A 16,621-nucleotide genomic window follows, 5' to 3' on the forward strand; every position below is an offset into this window, starting at 1 on the left:
TCCCCAGGATTCATTTCATTGTACTCAACTGCTCAGGCACTCAGAGACTGCTGCAGCCCTGGTTTAAAAGGCCTGAACACTGCTCAAGCTGGTGGCAGACCTTATCATCCATGTAATGCTGTTTCTTCAGGCCTGCAAAATGCAAGAATTGTGAAGTCATCAAAGGGAAGCATAGGAAGCCAGTATGAAGGAGGATCAGGTTTCCTATAGGCAGCCATGAGAGGGCAATGCATGAAGCTGTGAGAGTGAAGCTGAAAATGCAATGGAGATCCCAGGAAGTTAGAGATACCAGGTACATGGAACATCTGCCAAGGAAGGCCATTGGAAGTGAGCAGAGTCAGCCCTAGAGAGAAGCCACCTGAACTGCAACCAACAAGACCAAAAGGACAGGGCTGCCCAAGTCCTTGGAAACTCACATCCGGCCACCGTGTGCCACAGATGCTGGACATGGAGCTACAGGATTTAATGTTTGCTCTGCTGGGTTTCTGTCTTGCTTTGCTCTCATTCCTCCTTCCTCCAACTTCATTCCTCCCTTTTTGAATGGGAATTTTCACTCTATGACATTGAGTTTTGTAAGTTTGCCTTAAGTCTCAGAGGAGATTTTGAACTTGGACTTTTGAACAATGTTGACAGTTTTAAGATTTAGGGTATCTTTGGAGATAGACTAAATGAATTTTGCATTATGAGATGGACATGATCCTTTGGGGGGCAAGGCATGGAATGTTATAGTTTAAGGAGATATGTTTGGGAGTGAAGTTGACAAGGGGTAGACTTCCAGTGTTTAATCTTGATTAATAAATTGATTAGATTGAGAGATGCCTAAGAGATTAGTAAAGCACATTTCTGAGTGTGCCTGTGTGGGCATTTTCAAACAGGATTAACTAAGTTCTGCTGCTCTAAATGTCAGCAAGACTATTCAATAAGCTGGTGTCTGAGTACAATAAAATGGTAAGAAAAAGGGAGCCTATTAGCATAGGTATTCTCTCTCTGTCTCCTGCTCACCATAAGGCGAGCTGTTTTGTCCTGCCATACCCTCCCCACTATAATGAACTGAAACCATTAGCTAAAATAAATCTTTCTGCCCTTGTTTTGGTCAGGTTTTATGTCACAGCAATGAAAAACTGGCTAACACATGTTCTATAAGCTATCATCATTTTAAATATGTAGAAATGGTACAAAAAATAGTCAAATAGATCAGTGGTCTGTACATATATGTATGATTTTATTTATGTCAGATAGTGAAAAATAATAATCAGTGATATGATAATTAAAATAGAAAGTTATTTCTCACAGTCTGGAGGCTAGGACTACAAGGCCAATCTGTTAGTAAGTTTGATGTATGCTAAGTACTGCTCTCTCTGTTTCCAAGATAGCACCTCATTGCTCTAAAAGGAAAAACCCTTCTGCCATGTGAAAAAAGGACAAACTCCCCCTATTAGGCTATTTTATAAGGACCCCTAATCTCATTCAAATGAGAGCAGAACCTTTATTACTCAATTACCTCCCAAGTCCACACCACCCAAAATTGTAGCTTTGGGGGTTAAGTCTCAGCAGCTATCAATTTGAATAAAAATAAGGTTACTTGTGTTCTCACTCCATGGGCAAACATAAATAATGGATGGACTAAATAGCTAAATTTAAAATATCAAGACTATAAAAGTACCAGAAGAAAATAATGTGGGGTACATTTATAATCATTGAGTATGGAAGCATTTCTGAATAAGATACAGTATCAAGACACTGTGAAGGAAAAGCTGGATAAATTTTACTACATAAAGCATTAAAACTTTGTCTTGATGGAATATGGTATAAGTAACATTAAAAAAACAAGTGGCAGTCTGAAAAAAACATTTGCAAGACGTATAGAAAAAGGCATGTGAGTATATAAAGAACAACCATAAACGTTGTAAATGGCATGGATTTTAATTGAGTATAGGCAAAATAGTATAGAGGAAAACAAACATTCAACAAACATATAAAAAGATATGTAAGCTCAGTAGTAATCAAGGAAATATAAATGGAAGCAACATGCAATATGGCCCTCCCAACCCCACCCTCTCACTGGCAGAAATGAGAGCTGATTAATATGCTATTTGTCAACAGCACCTGCATGTAATCGGTCAGCTTTCCAAGAAGAAAAGAACAGAAAGAAAAAAAAAATACAAGAACAGTGGAGTTCTTATTACATGTCTTTGGACAGATGCTATCATATGACCATCCTGAACTGGAAAAATATCTGTGAAATTGGTCTTTGAAGCTTGCTGGTTTAGGGTGCTTGTCTAGCATACAGGAGGCCTTGGGTTTGATCTTTATTACCAGGAAGAAAAAAAAAAAAACATTACAAGTATAGGAAGACCAAAATAAGAGTCAAAAATGGAAGTTAAGTCAACCATGCTACATTATCTGCCACACAGAGTAAGAGAATAGAAAGTGATGGGAACGTTTTGTTAGATAGCTTGGGCAGGGCAGTGACCCTTGAGCAGAGAACTATGGGAAGTGGGGGAATGAGTAAGGTAGATGTTAGGACCTGAGGGCAGGGCTAATATGAGAATGTGTTTATGGTATTTGGGGACCCATAGCAGAGTGGTCAGAGCAGAATGAATGCTGGGGAAGTGGACACAGAAAAAGTGCTATAGCAGTCACATATAGGGCCTTCTATAAGGGCAGTGGAATTTTTTTTAACTTTTCATTTTGAGAAAAGCAAAACAGAAAAGTTGCAAGAATACTATAAAGGGTTCCCATACATGCTTCATCTAGTATCTTGTTCACTGCTTAGCATTTTGTCACATTTGTTTCATCTCTCCATCAATCTCTCTTTTACACCAAACCTTTTTTAAACCTACTTGAGAGTAAATTGTGGACATCCTGACCCTTAATCCCCAAAGACTTTTTGTGTCTTTTCAATATAGGGACATTACTATGGTTTCCCCAAAGGCTCATGAGTTAAAGGCTTGGTCTCAGTTAATAGCGCTATTGGGAGGTAGTGGAACCTTTAGGAGGAGTGGCCTGGGAAAGGAAGTTGTTAGGTCCTGAAGGCATGCCCTTGAGGATGATATTCTCTCTTTCTCTCTCCTCTCTCCCCCATCTATCTGGCAGAGATATGAGTAGCTTTTGTCCACCACATCCCTGTCATGATGTTCTCCCTCATCACGGGCTCAGAAACAATGGAGTCAATGGACCACGGACTAATCTTCTGAAGCCATGAACCAAAATAAACCTTTACTCCTTAGGTTGCTTACCTTAGGCATTTTGTCACAGTGATGGAAAGCTAACACAGATATGCTCTTACATACCCATGGTATATAGTTATCAAATTCAGGAATTAGAACATTGACAAAATACCACCAATATATTCAGTTTTCACCAATTGCCCCATACTGTTCTTCAGAGACTACCCCCCCCTCCACCCGCCCTTTCTTTCAGGGATTAACTCCTGGTTTACATGTTACATTTAGTTGTCATGTGCTTCTAGTCTTTTCTAAACTGGAGTTGTTCCTTGGTCTTTATTTTCCATGACATTAATTTTTATTTTAGATAATGGGGATTGAACCCGGGGCCTCCTCCTTGCTCAGGAAGCACTCTGCCACTTGAGCCATGTGCCCAGCCCTTTGGCTTTTTGTTTATTTTCTGGATAGGTATCCTGTTTTTGCCAGGCTGGCCCCAGACCACCATCCTCCTACCTCTTCCTTCCAAATAGCTGGGATTACAGGTATGCAACACCAAACCACTTTTAGGGCGATATTTTGAGACAGTATGAGTATCCAGTTCCCCCAGTAAACTTTGACCCAAGGTCCTAAGGACTTTGGATTTTAATGATGGGAAGCTTCTGGAAAGGTAGTAGTGTGATTCAAATATTTTTTTGGAAATTACCTATGTATCTAGGGAATAGAAGCCAAATGATGGTGACCTTCTACATTATTGAGGTATTTTATAAGAAAAGCATGTCCTTGAATTTCTAAAATGTAATTTTTTTTGAGACGGTGTCATGCAATGTAGCCAAGATGGGCCTCAAACTCATGACCCTCTTGCCTCAGGCTCCTGAATGTTGGGATTACAGGTGTGCACTACCATGCCCACCTTCTAAAACCACTTTTTTTTGTGGTAGTGATAAGGAAACCCAGAGAAAGATCAAAGCTGGGAAAAGAACCAAAGATGAGTAAAGCCCTTCCCCTTAGCCCGGGCCCCTGCATCCAGCTATCTCATTAGAAACTATGGATGGACTTCGTCCACAGCTGTGCTGACATGATATATTGTAACCTTGAACAGCTAACTGCCAAGTCTGCTTCTGCACTCCCTGCTTGCTTGCTGCTGCTTTTCTCAGTATAAAAACCTCAACCTCCCTGAACTTGGGTCCTGTGCCATTTTGGAGATATCCAGGTGCTGGCCCACTAGCATAATAAACCTTCCTTTCCTCCAACCACCTGGGTTTGAGAATTATTCTCGCTGGTCAGTCATACTTTCTGTACCGTTCCTGTAACAGTAGTACTGGGGTTTGATTTCAGGGACTCACGCTTGCTAGGCAGGCACTCTACAACTTGGGCCATGCCCTCAGCCCTTTTTGCTTTAGTTAGTTTTCAAACAGGGTTTCATGTTCTTTCTGGGGTCATCCTAGACCACAATCTTCCTTTATACCTACTGCATAGCTAGGATGTGGGTTACCTTGTCCAGCTTATTGGTTGAGATGGGGTTTTGTTAACTCTTTTGCACAGGATGACCTCATCTCTGCCTTCTGAGTAACTGGGATTATAAGCATGAGACGCTGCACCTACGTTCTAAAACCATTTTAAAACACATAAGTAAGTTCTGTGCCAGACAGACATGGGGTTTAGTCCTACAACATCTATTCCTAGCTGTGAAAACTGAACATTTTACTCATGCTGACCGAGATTCAAGTTCCTCATCTCTAAACTGGGGATAAATATTAATATTACACAAACTAAATAAGAAGACATGTATAAAGCGCTTGGCACACAAAAGAGTTGCTGCCTTTCTTTTTAAAGATATTTCCTTTTCATTAGTTTGCAACTACACTCTTTATACTGGCTTCCTTCAAATATATTTCTTATTTTTCACAGATTAAAAATTCCACCTTCCCTCAATCCAGATTGCTTCCATCCTCCACTCAGAAGACCTACCTATCCCCCTTGTGCTCACTACCACACTTCTAATTATATTCTCATCCTCTATCCCCTCTCTGCTCCAAAGGGCTCTTCTTGAGATCCAGGCAACCTCTTTCTTGCAGATTCAGTGGATTCTTGTCAGTCTCAGCCATTCCATTCTTAAAAAGCTCTTTTTTCTACACACAAATACAAACATGATCATACACACAGACACACCCAGACACACACACACACACACACACACACACACACACACACAGAGAGAGAGAGAGAGAGAGAGAGAGAGACAGAGAGACAGAGAGAGAGAGAGACAGAGAACATGTTTGTAATAGTGGGACTGTTGAGGGGACCAGGTGGAGGAGGGAGAGGAAAAGAGAAGGCTAGAGAGTGAGTAATATAGGATCATCCTGTATAGGATGATGGCATAATGAAAGATGTTGAATAATAGGGGCGGGGGAAAAGGACAAAGATGAGTAATGGGGGGTTAGACTGATTAATGTATAATATATTTATGAGTGAAATACCGTGGCAAAACCCCTTTGGACAATAAATATACACTTCAAAAATAAAGATCAGGAATATGAAACAGGATCTGTTAAGGGTGGGTACTAGTGGGAGAGAGGAGGGTGAATGGAGAGGTGAAGGAAGATAAGCATGGTCTATGTGCTTTATATATTTGTGTGAAAATAAAACAATAAAACTTGTTGAAATCATTTTAAGTAGCGGGAGGGATATGAAATAGAATGATGGTGGGTTGAACATAACTAATGTATACTGTAAGCTTATATGGAAATGTCACAAAGAAAGCCCCCTGTACAGCTAATATATGCTAATAAAAATGTTAGATAAGAAAAGTAAAGCTCTCTTCCCATGACTTTTGCTCCCTTTGTCTATGAGTTTTTCTCCCAGCTTCCTGGCTAGTCCTTTGTGAGATCCTTTTTCTCTTTGGCCAGTCTTCCTCTAGTTCCAAGTGTAGCATGAAGCAAAGAGTGCATTTGGAATATTTCCATGGTGTTTTTGAAAGTTACTATTAACAACTAAGATGTGCTATTAAGAACATCAAATATATTGACAATATTAGAATCTGGGAAATGCGCACATTGGAAATTCCTTATACTATTCTCTCTTATTTTGTATATATTTTTAAACACTGACAAAAATTAAATTAAGAGTTAAGTATATGGGATTACTAGAAAGAAAAATGTGCATTATTATCTATAAATTCAAAGCTTAAAAGTGTATGTTCCAGTTTGGTTCAGTGGTTGTTGATCTCAGGCTGATTTCAACTCCTCTGATATGTGTGGCTCCTGCCCTCGTGAGGGGACCAAGCACAAGAGGGACTATGGGATGTCTCCAAGAATAGAAACCGGTTCCCTTGGGTTATTATGACCATTGAAAGAGTTAAGATAAGTAGAAGTATGAAAACAATTCCTGTCACAGAACAGTTCTCTATGTTGGCTAATACTATGGCTTCTAAAAAATTCCCAGATCTACCTGTTCCATTTTTAGTCTCTTGTGCTTACATGCATTCCAAGATCAACTCCTCTGGCTGCAACATCTCCAACCTGTGACATGGAAGAAAATATTGGCAAATCAAATATCAGATAAGGGGTAAATATAAAACATATATTTAAAAAACAACAAGTCAACCACAAAAAATCAAATAACCCATTTACAAAACGGGTAAAAGATTTGAAAGACATTGATCCAAAGATAATATGTAAATTGCCAACAAGCATGAAAAGATGCAAATTAAAATTATAATGAGACATTACCTCATACCAACTAGGATGGTTACTATTTTAAATATATATATATATGGATAGAGACATTGAAATCCTTGGGATTATAAAAAGGCATAACTGCTCTTGAAAACACTGTGAAGTTTCCTCAACAAATTAAAAATAGAATTACCATGCAGTCCGGCTCTTCTACTTCTGCATATATTTCTAGGAGATTTGAAATCAGTTTGTCAAAGAGTTACTTGTACTTCCATATTCATAACAGAAATATTCTCAATAGCTAAAAGGCAGAATCAACCCACATGTCTGTCAGCAGATGAATGGATAAACAAAATGTGGAATAGTCATACAATGGAATATTATTTAGCCTTTAAAAGGAAGGAAATTCTGCCATGTGCAATGACATGGATGAGCTTTCAAAGCATTATGCCAAGTAAAATATGCCAGTAACAAAAAGAAAAGTATTACATAATTCCATTTACATGAGTTACATAAAGTAGTCAAATTCATATAGACAGAAAGTACAATGGTGGTTACCAGAGGCTCACAACAGGGGAAAATGGACAGTCAATGAACGTAGAGATTAACTTTTGTAGGATGAAAATTGTTGAGAAATATGTTTCACAGCAATATGAATATATTTAATATTACAAAACTGTACACCTAAAATGATTAAGATGGCAAATTTTGTGTTATATGTTTTTTCCACAATAAAAAATCACTCCCAAAGAAAATGAATGAAGAGAAACAATTTTTGAATCAAGTTATCCATCATGCATGACATTCAAAAGTCAATTAGATGAATAGAAATAAACTTCCTTTACTTTGAGGCAGCACCTATCAACCACCTCAGGTGACAGGAAAATCACAGTTATGGGACCTTTTAATATCCCCAGGATCTTTGAAAGAGCCATGGGAGGAGAGCACAATTTTAAATATCAATGATGCATGCTGGTTCTAGAGACATATGAGGTGCTAGCAGATACAAAATTTTAGCTCCAACTTAACATTTTATGATCTTTATGGTTTTAGAGATGTGGCCAGGTATGTTGCTTAAGATAAAATGTTAGGTATTATCTAAAGAGTCGGGTAAAAGTTACAAACATTGTTAAGTAAAGATATAGTTATATATAACAAAGAGCAGGGGAAAATACAGCTACCCTTCTCTCTGAGGTATAAGAAGGAAAATGGTCAATGCGTAGAGATTGGCTATGAGACATTCCCCTCACTCCTCATTGCTTAGGAGTAGAGAGGCAAATGATTTTAGTACAAAAGAGCTCATGCTCTTAACAGTAAGGCTATTTTTCATGTACAAACACAGAATGGGTCTATATATACATACAATATAGATAGATATATTAGATAGAGAATATAGATATAGAAAGATAAAGTAGTATGTTGCACAAATGCCAATTAATTGTTAATTGTGTGAGTCTCGGTTATTTGTTAATTTTTTATTTGTTTGTTATTGAGACAGGGTCTGGCGATGTGACTCAAGCTGGCCTTGAACTCTTGATCCTCCTGCCTCTGTTTCCCAAGTGCTGGGATTATAGGCCTATATCACTACACCTGACTAGTAATTTGTTCATAAAGTTTATTTGCTTTAGCCTCATCTATGTAATTAGGAAGATGGGTGGATATATAAATTATAGTATATCATACTTAAGAAATACACTGAAAGCATTTAAAAAAGAATGATATTAAGTAGTGACATGGAAAAATAGCCAAGGTATTCTGTGTTTTGTTAAAAGTCACAGAACACTTTTAAGTCACAGGACTTAATACGATGATTCCAGCAATATTTTTAAATTACACAGATGATAAGTATCAAGTGCTACTTCTGGTAACAACAGAGAAGTGAAGTGATCACATGAACCCTGTCTTTAAATACCATTTATAAAAACTGGAAAATAGTGTAAACATATTTTAAGACAGTAGAACTGTCTTAAAAGTGTGTCTGACTGAAGCTGCAGAAGAGTTTAAGCTCAGAAACTGCAATTAGAAGAGGTAAAAATTATAAGTTTGTGGCTTTATGGCTCAAGGGTATTGCCAATCCCTGTGGCTATGACTGTGGAAAATTGTGGAAGAAAACCACATCTTTATTAGTTAAAGGTGCCAGAGATAAGAGTTGAGGGATAGAAAAGCAGCTGGAAATTTAAAAAGAAAATCTTGGCACAGAGAGAACCAGAGAAAGAGTAAAACACAAATTCTTCCCAAACCCGAACAACTGAACTCCAAAGACATGAAGGGCAGCCTAGGGGTCCAACAAGTAAGCATGCAGGGGGAAATCTACTTTCAAAAGACAAAGTCACATGAGACCAGATCTATGAGTTGGCCATTATTTTTCTTTTTTAAGTTAGTGCATTTCTCAACTATGCAACAACTTGGGCAGCAGAATGGTGAATCCTTATAGGCCTAAAATGTAAGAAAAGAGCGTACAGTCAGCAGAGCAGCTACAAATTAGAGGGAATTCCAGAAACAAAGAAACCACGGAGGGGATGAGCCTCATTTTGTGCCTAAGGACTTGACTCACTGACAAATAATGCATACACGGAAGAGACCAGACTAGAAAGTAGCTGTGGAAAGCCTAAGAACTGAGGAAGCTATCAGCTATCAACTGCTGTATTCATGGGGGAAAGTGTGCAGGTCAGTCATACCAGTTAACTGCCTAAGAGAAAAAACAAAACAAAACAAAAACCAGATTATCTTCAAAAGAACTCCACTGAACCTAGCGTTCCTACAATGTATTAAAGAAAGTGTCCAAAGGGTGCTAAACAGAAAAGTATGACCATACTAAGGCGATAAAGGTAATCCATGGAATAATATTGTGTTCATTGGTCAAAAGAGTCAAAATCAAATATTGTTAAAATGCCAATCTCATTCGAAGTATCATATAAATTGACCAGCTGACAATAAAATTCATCTGGAAATGTGATGAACCTAGAAGAGCCAACACAGCTTTAAAAAAGAATGATGTTGATTTCAAGACTGTATAAGCTGCAGTAATCAAGACAGTTTAGCATTGTAATAAGCTAGACAAACAGATCAATGAGACAGAATACAGTCCAGAAGTAGTCCAAGATACATGTGGTCAATTGACTTTTGATGAAGTACTATTAACTGGGGAAATAAAATCTTTTCAAAAGTAGTGCTGGAATAATCACAAAAGATTTAAATTAGCCAGAGCCATTCTGAAAAAGAGCAATGAAACTAGGGAACCTATATTACACGTATATAGTCAGCTGAGTTTTTGACAAATATGTCAAGCCAATTCCAAGGGGAAAGGAAATTCTTTTTAATAAATAATGCTGGAAATGTTATAGCTCTTTTAGAATTTATCATTAGAAATGTAAAAATAATAAATGTTGCTAGAAAAAAATGGGTATCTATGTTAAAAATAAACTTCAGGATAGGTGCAGAGGCTGAAGCCTGTAATCTTAGCTGCTTTGGAGGCAGAGATCAGGAGGACCATGGTTGGAGGCCTGCCTTGGTAAATAGTTTGTGATACTCCACTTCAAGCAATGAAAGATGGGTGTGGTGGTGTGCACTTATCATTCCAGCTACCTGGGGAAGCACAAAAGAAGGAATGTGATTTAGGATGGTCTAGGCATAAAACAAGACCCTCTCTCAAAAATGAACAGCACAAAAGGCACTGCTTAAGTGATAGAGCACCTACCTAGCAAGTGAGAGACCCTGAGTTCAAATCCCAGTACTACCAAAAAATAAAATAAAATAAAAATAAACCTCAACCCTTATCCCAGTCAGTAGAGAAGATTAATTTGATATTTATCATAGCCTTAAATGTAAACAAGTTATAACTGTACAGCTTTGACAAAGATAGGTAAAATAATTTTATATGTGATTCCAAAACTACTAAACATAATAAAATAACTGATAGATTGAACTTCATAAAAATTAAATTTTTTTCTGCTATTTAAGAGCCATCTTTGAGAAAATGAATAGGAAATTCAGACTAGAGAAAATATTCCCAATATATATCTGACAAGGGACTTTATCCTGATATATGCGAATTAATAAATTTTGAATTCTGATATTTAAAATGGTCAAAAAATTTGAAAAGGTTTGTGAACAGCCAACAAGTGCAAGAAAAGTAGCTGAATATCATTAGTCATCTGGAAAATGCAAATTAAAACCACAATGTGATATGACTTCACACCCACTAGAATGCCAAAAAAAAAAAGGCTGACAACTGACGACCACAAATGACAAACGCGGGGAGAACATGGGGCTATTGAAGCTCTGACACATTGCTGCTGGGAGTGCAAAAACTGGTACAAGCAACTTGGAGAAATGTTTGGCAGTTCCTTATACAATTAAACATACATGTCCCCTCTGACAAAGCAATTACATTCCTAGGTACTTACCAAGAGAAACACAAACATATGTTCACAAAAGACTTGTAAAAGAATACTCATAGCACTCTCGCGCACAAAAGCCAAAAACTAGAAAAACACACATGTCAGTCCACTAGGAGAATGAATAAACAAACTGCGACACAGTCATAGCATAAAATTCTTCTTCAGAAAAAAAAGTTTAAAGCTACTCATACTTGCAAAAATATGCTTGAATCTTACAGATGTTAATCTGATTGAAGCAAATGAATGAAAGAATATTTACTATAGATTTTAAAACTGTCCTTACAGCCTTCGCCATGTTGTAATGCCTGTGAATATGCTACGCCATGTGGCAAAAGGGACTTTGTAGATAAAGTTACCTATCAGTTGATTTTTAGATATGGAGATTATTCAGGATTATTTTAATCATGGGAGATTTTAAGAGCAGACACAGAAGGGGTAGTTCAATGGATTCAAAGTTTGGAAAGAACTTAGACTAGCCTGAAGATGGAAGGGTCCATGTGGAAAAAGTGAGAAAGAGATTCTGTCAACAACTACTGCTTAGAAGAGGACTCTGACGCCCCCATTGAGGACCTCAGCTCAGTCAGCATCTTGATTTTGGCCTTGTGAGACCCCGAACAGAGAATTCAGCCCTGCTCTGCCAAATTTCTGACCTATGGAAACTGTCGGATAATCAATGGCTGTTGTTTTAAGCCACTAAATTTGTGGCGACTCATTATGCAGAAATAGATAACATACATGTTGGATGAGTGCATTTGCTTGAATTAGCAGAACAGGCAGAATTCCATAATGATCTCAGTCAGAAAGTAGTGGCTTCTCAAAAGGGAGAAAGAATTAAAAGAGGAACACTGGACATTTCTGAGGTAATAGAAAAGTTGTATGGGTTGTTTTACATGATGATTCCTTGGTTTCATAAAATGGTAAAAACTCATAAATTTTATGTCTTGGGTAATGACACACATGCACACAGAGAGAAAGAGGGAGGGACACAGAGAGAGAGAGAAAGAGAGAGAGAGAGAGAGCACTCTATGTGCACTAAAATAGCTAATATAAAGTTTGACAAGTGTCATATGAATTACAAGAAATGGAAGTTTCATGCAATGCCAGAGCAAGTATAAAATGGTACAACCAGTTTGGAGAAGTGCTTGGCAGTTTCTTATAAAGTTAAGTAGACATTATCTCCATAACTAAGCAATGCCACTCATAGGAAATTATGTAAGAAAACTGAAAACTTAAGTCCACCCAAAAACATGCAACGACATTTCTACCAGCCTTGTTCATAACGGCCTCAAGCTGAAAATAACCTCAGATTCATCAACAGGAGAATGAATGAACAAATTGTAGAACACACATACAGCAAAAGCCAACTCTGTGGTAAAAAGAAATGACACCCAGAACTACATGGGTGAGTCATAAAATTTGTATATTGAACAAAATGATGTCTTCACAAAAGAATGCATCCTGTTGATTCAACTTAGGCGAATTTGATGAGTAGTGAATGCTTCTCTGCTGATTAGAGAATGATTGCCTTTGGGTTTCAGGGATGGGTAATTAATTAGAAAGGAACACAAATGGGCTTTCTGGGTTGGTGAAAGTGTGCTATATTTTGTTTTGTGGGGTGACAACACAAATAATAATTTTCAAAATTCATTATGCAACAGAGAATGGAAAAGAATCCCAAATATATAGTGAATGCTTAAAAATCAAGAGGAAAATGAAGGGATAAAAACAAAAACAATGAGGAGAGATCATCATCAAGCACTTCACAGAAAATAAAGGAAGAATAAGTGATCTACATTAACAGACATCTCAGACTCCTTAGCAGCCAGTGAAATGCAAATTAAAACTATAATGAAAACTATTTTTATTCACTGGATATTAAATTTTAAAAACTGATAAAATTCAACATGTATTTGCATGTATGTGGAATTTCATCTTGTTTTTCATCTCAAAGAAAATAAATACAGAGGGAGTACTAAAATCTACCTGAGAGTTACAGGCATTCTGAAAAAGAAAATTTAGTCATGGGGAAAGTGCACCTTACAGAAACAAGAAATGTATACATGGGTGTAGGTGAAGAAGTTATCCAGAGAATTTAAGGAAAATGTTGCCTTATAAATTTGACCCTTCCTGGAAAACTTTTTGAATAAGTGTATCAGCCTAAAGAAAGAATTAGGAAGACAGTTAAAATTTTGAATAAATGCCTGTTATTTTTTCATGAAGGAGAAATTTCTCCAGCAATTGTTTTAATAATCTTAAATAAAAATAAATGATAAAGTTAACAAACTCACTATGCTGAATATGCAAGTCTTATAAATTATGTTGTCTGTAAAAAACGAAAGAAATTGTAAGAAAGGAGAAAGAGTATTTATTAGTCATTATTTACTATAGCTAATCAGTTCAGTACTGGGTGCCTACTGTTTACCCAATCCTTGCTAAGGCCTTATGCAGGAAGACCATATTGGTTTGATATTCTCTGTCCTGTTATCTTAACAGATGTTTCATATTGCTCTATTCCTTCAGAAGAATTTTCATCACTTAAACAGGTCTTTATTATTTGATAGTGGAAAGTTACATATTGCAAGGATACTATCAACCAGAATCCTTCCTATCTCCAACATCTATGATACAAAACAAACTATAGCTTATTTTCATAGAAAATGGAAAATTGTGTGTCTAAGGAATGGTTTGACTAGAATTCTTTTTTAACCCAAACTTCATGAGTTTGAAAGCTTTGAGTTAAGCTGAAGGAAAATATTAGCCCATTTTTATTTTTAACTTTCATTTATTTCTATTCTGGCTGCATTTATCTACTGTGGACCATTTACTTGCTGCCTCATTTTAAGAAGATTCATTTTAAGAATTATATTATGGTGACTGTAAAGATTTGAAAGTTTTATGGAGATCCCAGGGATTGCTAAAGAGATATAAGGGTTATTTTAAAATTCCATTTTGCCTGTGTAAGGCATTGTGCTTCAAAATTTAAAGCTGTTTCCTGTTCACAAAGGGAGAAATACCAATGACCAAAAAGCATATGACAGAAGTTAAGTCATTATAATAAAAGAAAAATCAACTAAGAAAAAATGCTATGATTTTGTCTCTCAGAATTTTTGTAAAGTGACAGTATCCAGCTGGAGTAGAGCATAGATTGTTAGTGGAAATGTAAATGAGTACAGTTTGGGAGAGAGCAATGTGACCATATGTAATAACAGGCTTTAAATACAGGCAGACCTTTCTTTGCACGGTGCTGTGTTTAATAGAAGTGCAATCATATTAGATCCTTTGAAAATGAGAGTGTTTGTAATGTTTTAGATCCAGCAATTCTACATCTAGTAATCTATTTTAGTTAATAAATAAGGATGCATAAAATATTAACATATAAGTTTATTTATTAGGATATTATATTTTATTTAAAAGTGGGAAACAACCCACATATCCAACCATAAGGAATTGGTTAAGTAAATTATGATGTTTCTATATAACAAAACACTATGCACTCATAAAATCATGTTTTCCAAAAATAATTAAAGATATTTGGAAAGGAAATGGTAATGACATAATATTCAGAGTGCTTTCAGTTTTATGTGCATGTAGACAACCGTGCTCCCACACTCATACACATATGATCCTAGTTGAAGTTGAATCAAAATGTGAAGAAGGCTTTTTCTGAGTGATGAGATTATGGAAAAAACTGCAATTTTGCCTAAAGGTTTCTGTCCTTTGTTAAAGAAAAAATTATTCAATGATACTTATTAAATCACAGTAAAGACTATCAAGGACCCATCATGTTAGATACAGAAACCACAGCAATGAGGTCTGGCAGTGGGGGACAGGACTGAGCTCTGAATATAACATGGGAAAATAGGATTTAGAGCCAAGAAGCAGGGTAGGGGTCAGTGAATAGAAATTTTCCAAGAGGAAATATCATGGGATTCTTGCTGAGAACAGGCCAAGGTGACCAGACATCTCCTGGGGGTGGGGAGTAGTGGAAGATGAGAAACCTAATAAGAAATTGAAGATGATCAGATATCAAGAGCAATAGTTCTTGCTAACCTGAATTTGCATTTTTCCTTGCTAAAAGTGGACTTTTATAAGAAAGTGCACAGAGGAGCCTAGGACAAGGTTCAAGGAGCCTAACTAAAGTTTGGCCAACCAAAGAATCTTTGCCAGCTTCCCCAATCTTTGTTAAAAATCTTGATTTTTAAATTTTAGATTTCATTTTTATAAGAAATAAATTAATATACTTTAAAAATCTGGAACTGTATAGAGTAAAATAGGGAAGTTCCCTATCTATTTTCCTATACACAGTGTCCATCCAATGCATTTTCTATGTATTTGCAGATGTATAAAGGTAATATCCACTTTTCCATTAAAGTATAACCTACATACAATCTTCTGCATCCATTCAAAGTGTAATGAGTTTGACAGATGCACATTCCTGTTAAGCCTCCATGATAATCAAAACATGGAACTCAAACAGTTTGTTTATGCCCTTGTAGTCCCAATGCTCACTCCACTAATCAAGTTTTTTTATTACAGCAGCTTAATTTGCTTTTCTTAGAACTTTGTATAAATGGAATCATACAGTGTTTAGCTTTTTGTATCTAGCTTCTCTCACTCATCAGGATTGAGATTCATCCATGTGGTTGTATATATAAATACTTCCTTCCTTTTCATTGATGGGTAGTGTTTAATTGTATGGATACAGTGCATCCTGCTTATCCATTTACCTGTTAAAACATTTGACTTATACCTAGTTCTTTACTATTATAAATAGGTCTGCTATAATCATTTGGGTACAAGTATTTGTGTAGACATGTGTTTTCATTTTTCTTGGGTGAACACCTAGGAGTGTATTCTAGTCTTGGTTATTAAGAGAAACAGAATCAGTAGGATGGATGGGTTGTACTGTAAGAATTGTGATTGCAGAGGTAGAGATGACCAAAATCTGGAGCTGGAAAGCTGGAGAGTCAATGAAGTAAATTGTTTGTCTTAGTTTAAGACCTAAAACAGAAGAAAGTTGATGTTCCATCTTAAAGACAATCAGAGAGAGAAAGTGAATTCTTTCTTACTTGGTGTTTTATTTTATTTAGACCTCTAATGGATATTGCATGGGACCCACCCACATTGGGGAGGGTCACTGCTTTATTCAGTCTACCAATTTGAATGTTAACTTCATCCAGAAACACCAAATACAATGTTTTGACAAATATCCAGCAACTCCTGATTCAGTCAAGATGACATTGAAAGTTAACCATCATGGAGTAGAATGATTAGGTTATGTGGCAGTTGCATGCTCACCTTTTTAAGAAATGATCAAAAAATTATCTAAAGTGGTTGGACCATCTTACATTCCATCAGTAGTATATGAGAATTGTATTTC

At 36.6% G+C, this 16,621-nt stretch overlaps 1 protein-coding gene across 1 annotated transcript in view; it reads right to left on the reverse strand.

Annotated features, from left to right (window-relative positions):
• Positions 1-16,621, reverse strand: part of LOC141411364 (uncharacterized) — a 48,206-nt gene that overhangs the window by 7,017 nt on the left and 24,568 nt on the right. The window contains exon 2 of the mRNA XM_074042849.1: positions 6,615-6,685. The gene's annotated coding sequence lies outside the window, so the exon portion shown is untranslated. The remainder of the gene's footprint in view (positions 1-6,614; positions 6,686-16,621) is intronic.

Source organism: Castor canadensis, chromosome 10, assembly GCF_047511655.1.
Source record: "Castor canadensis chromosome 10, mCasCan1.hap1v2, whole genome shotgun sequence".
Taxonomy (NCBI): domain Eukaryota; kingdom Metazoa; phylum Chordata; class Mammalia; order Rodentia; family Castoridae; genus Castor; species Castor canadensis.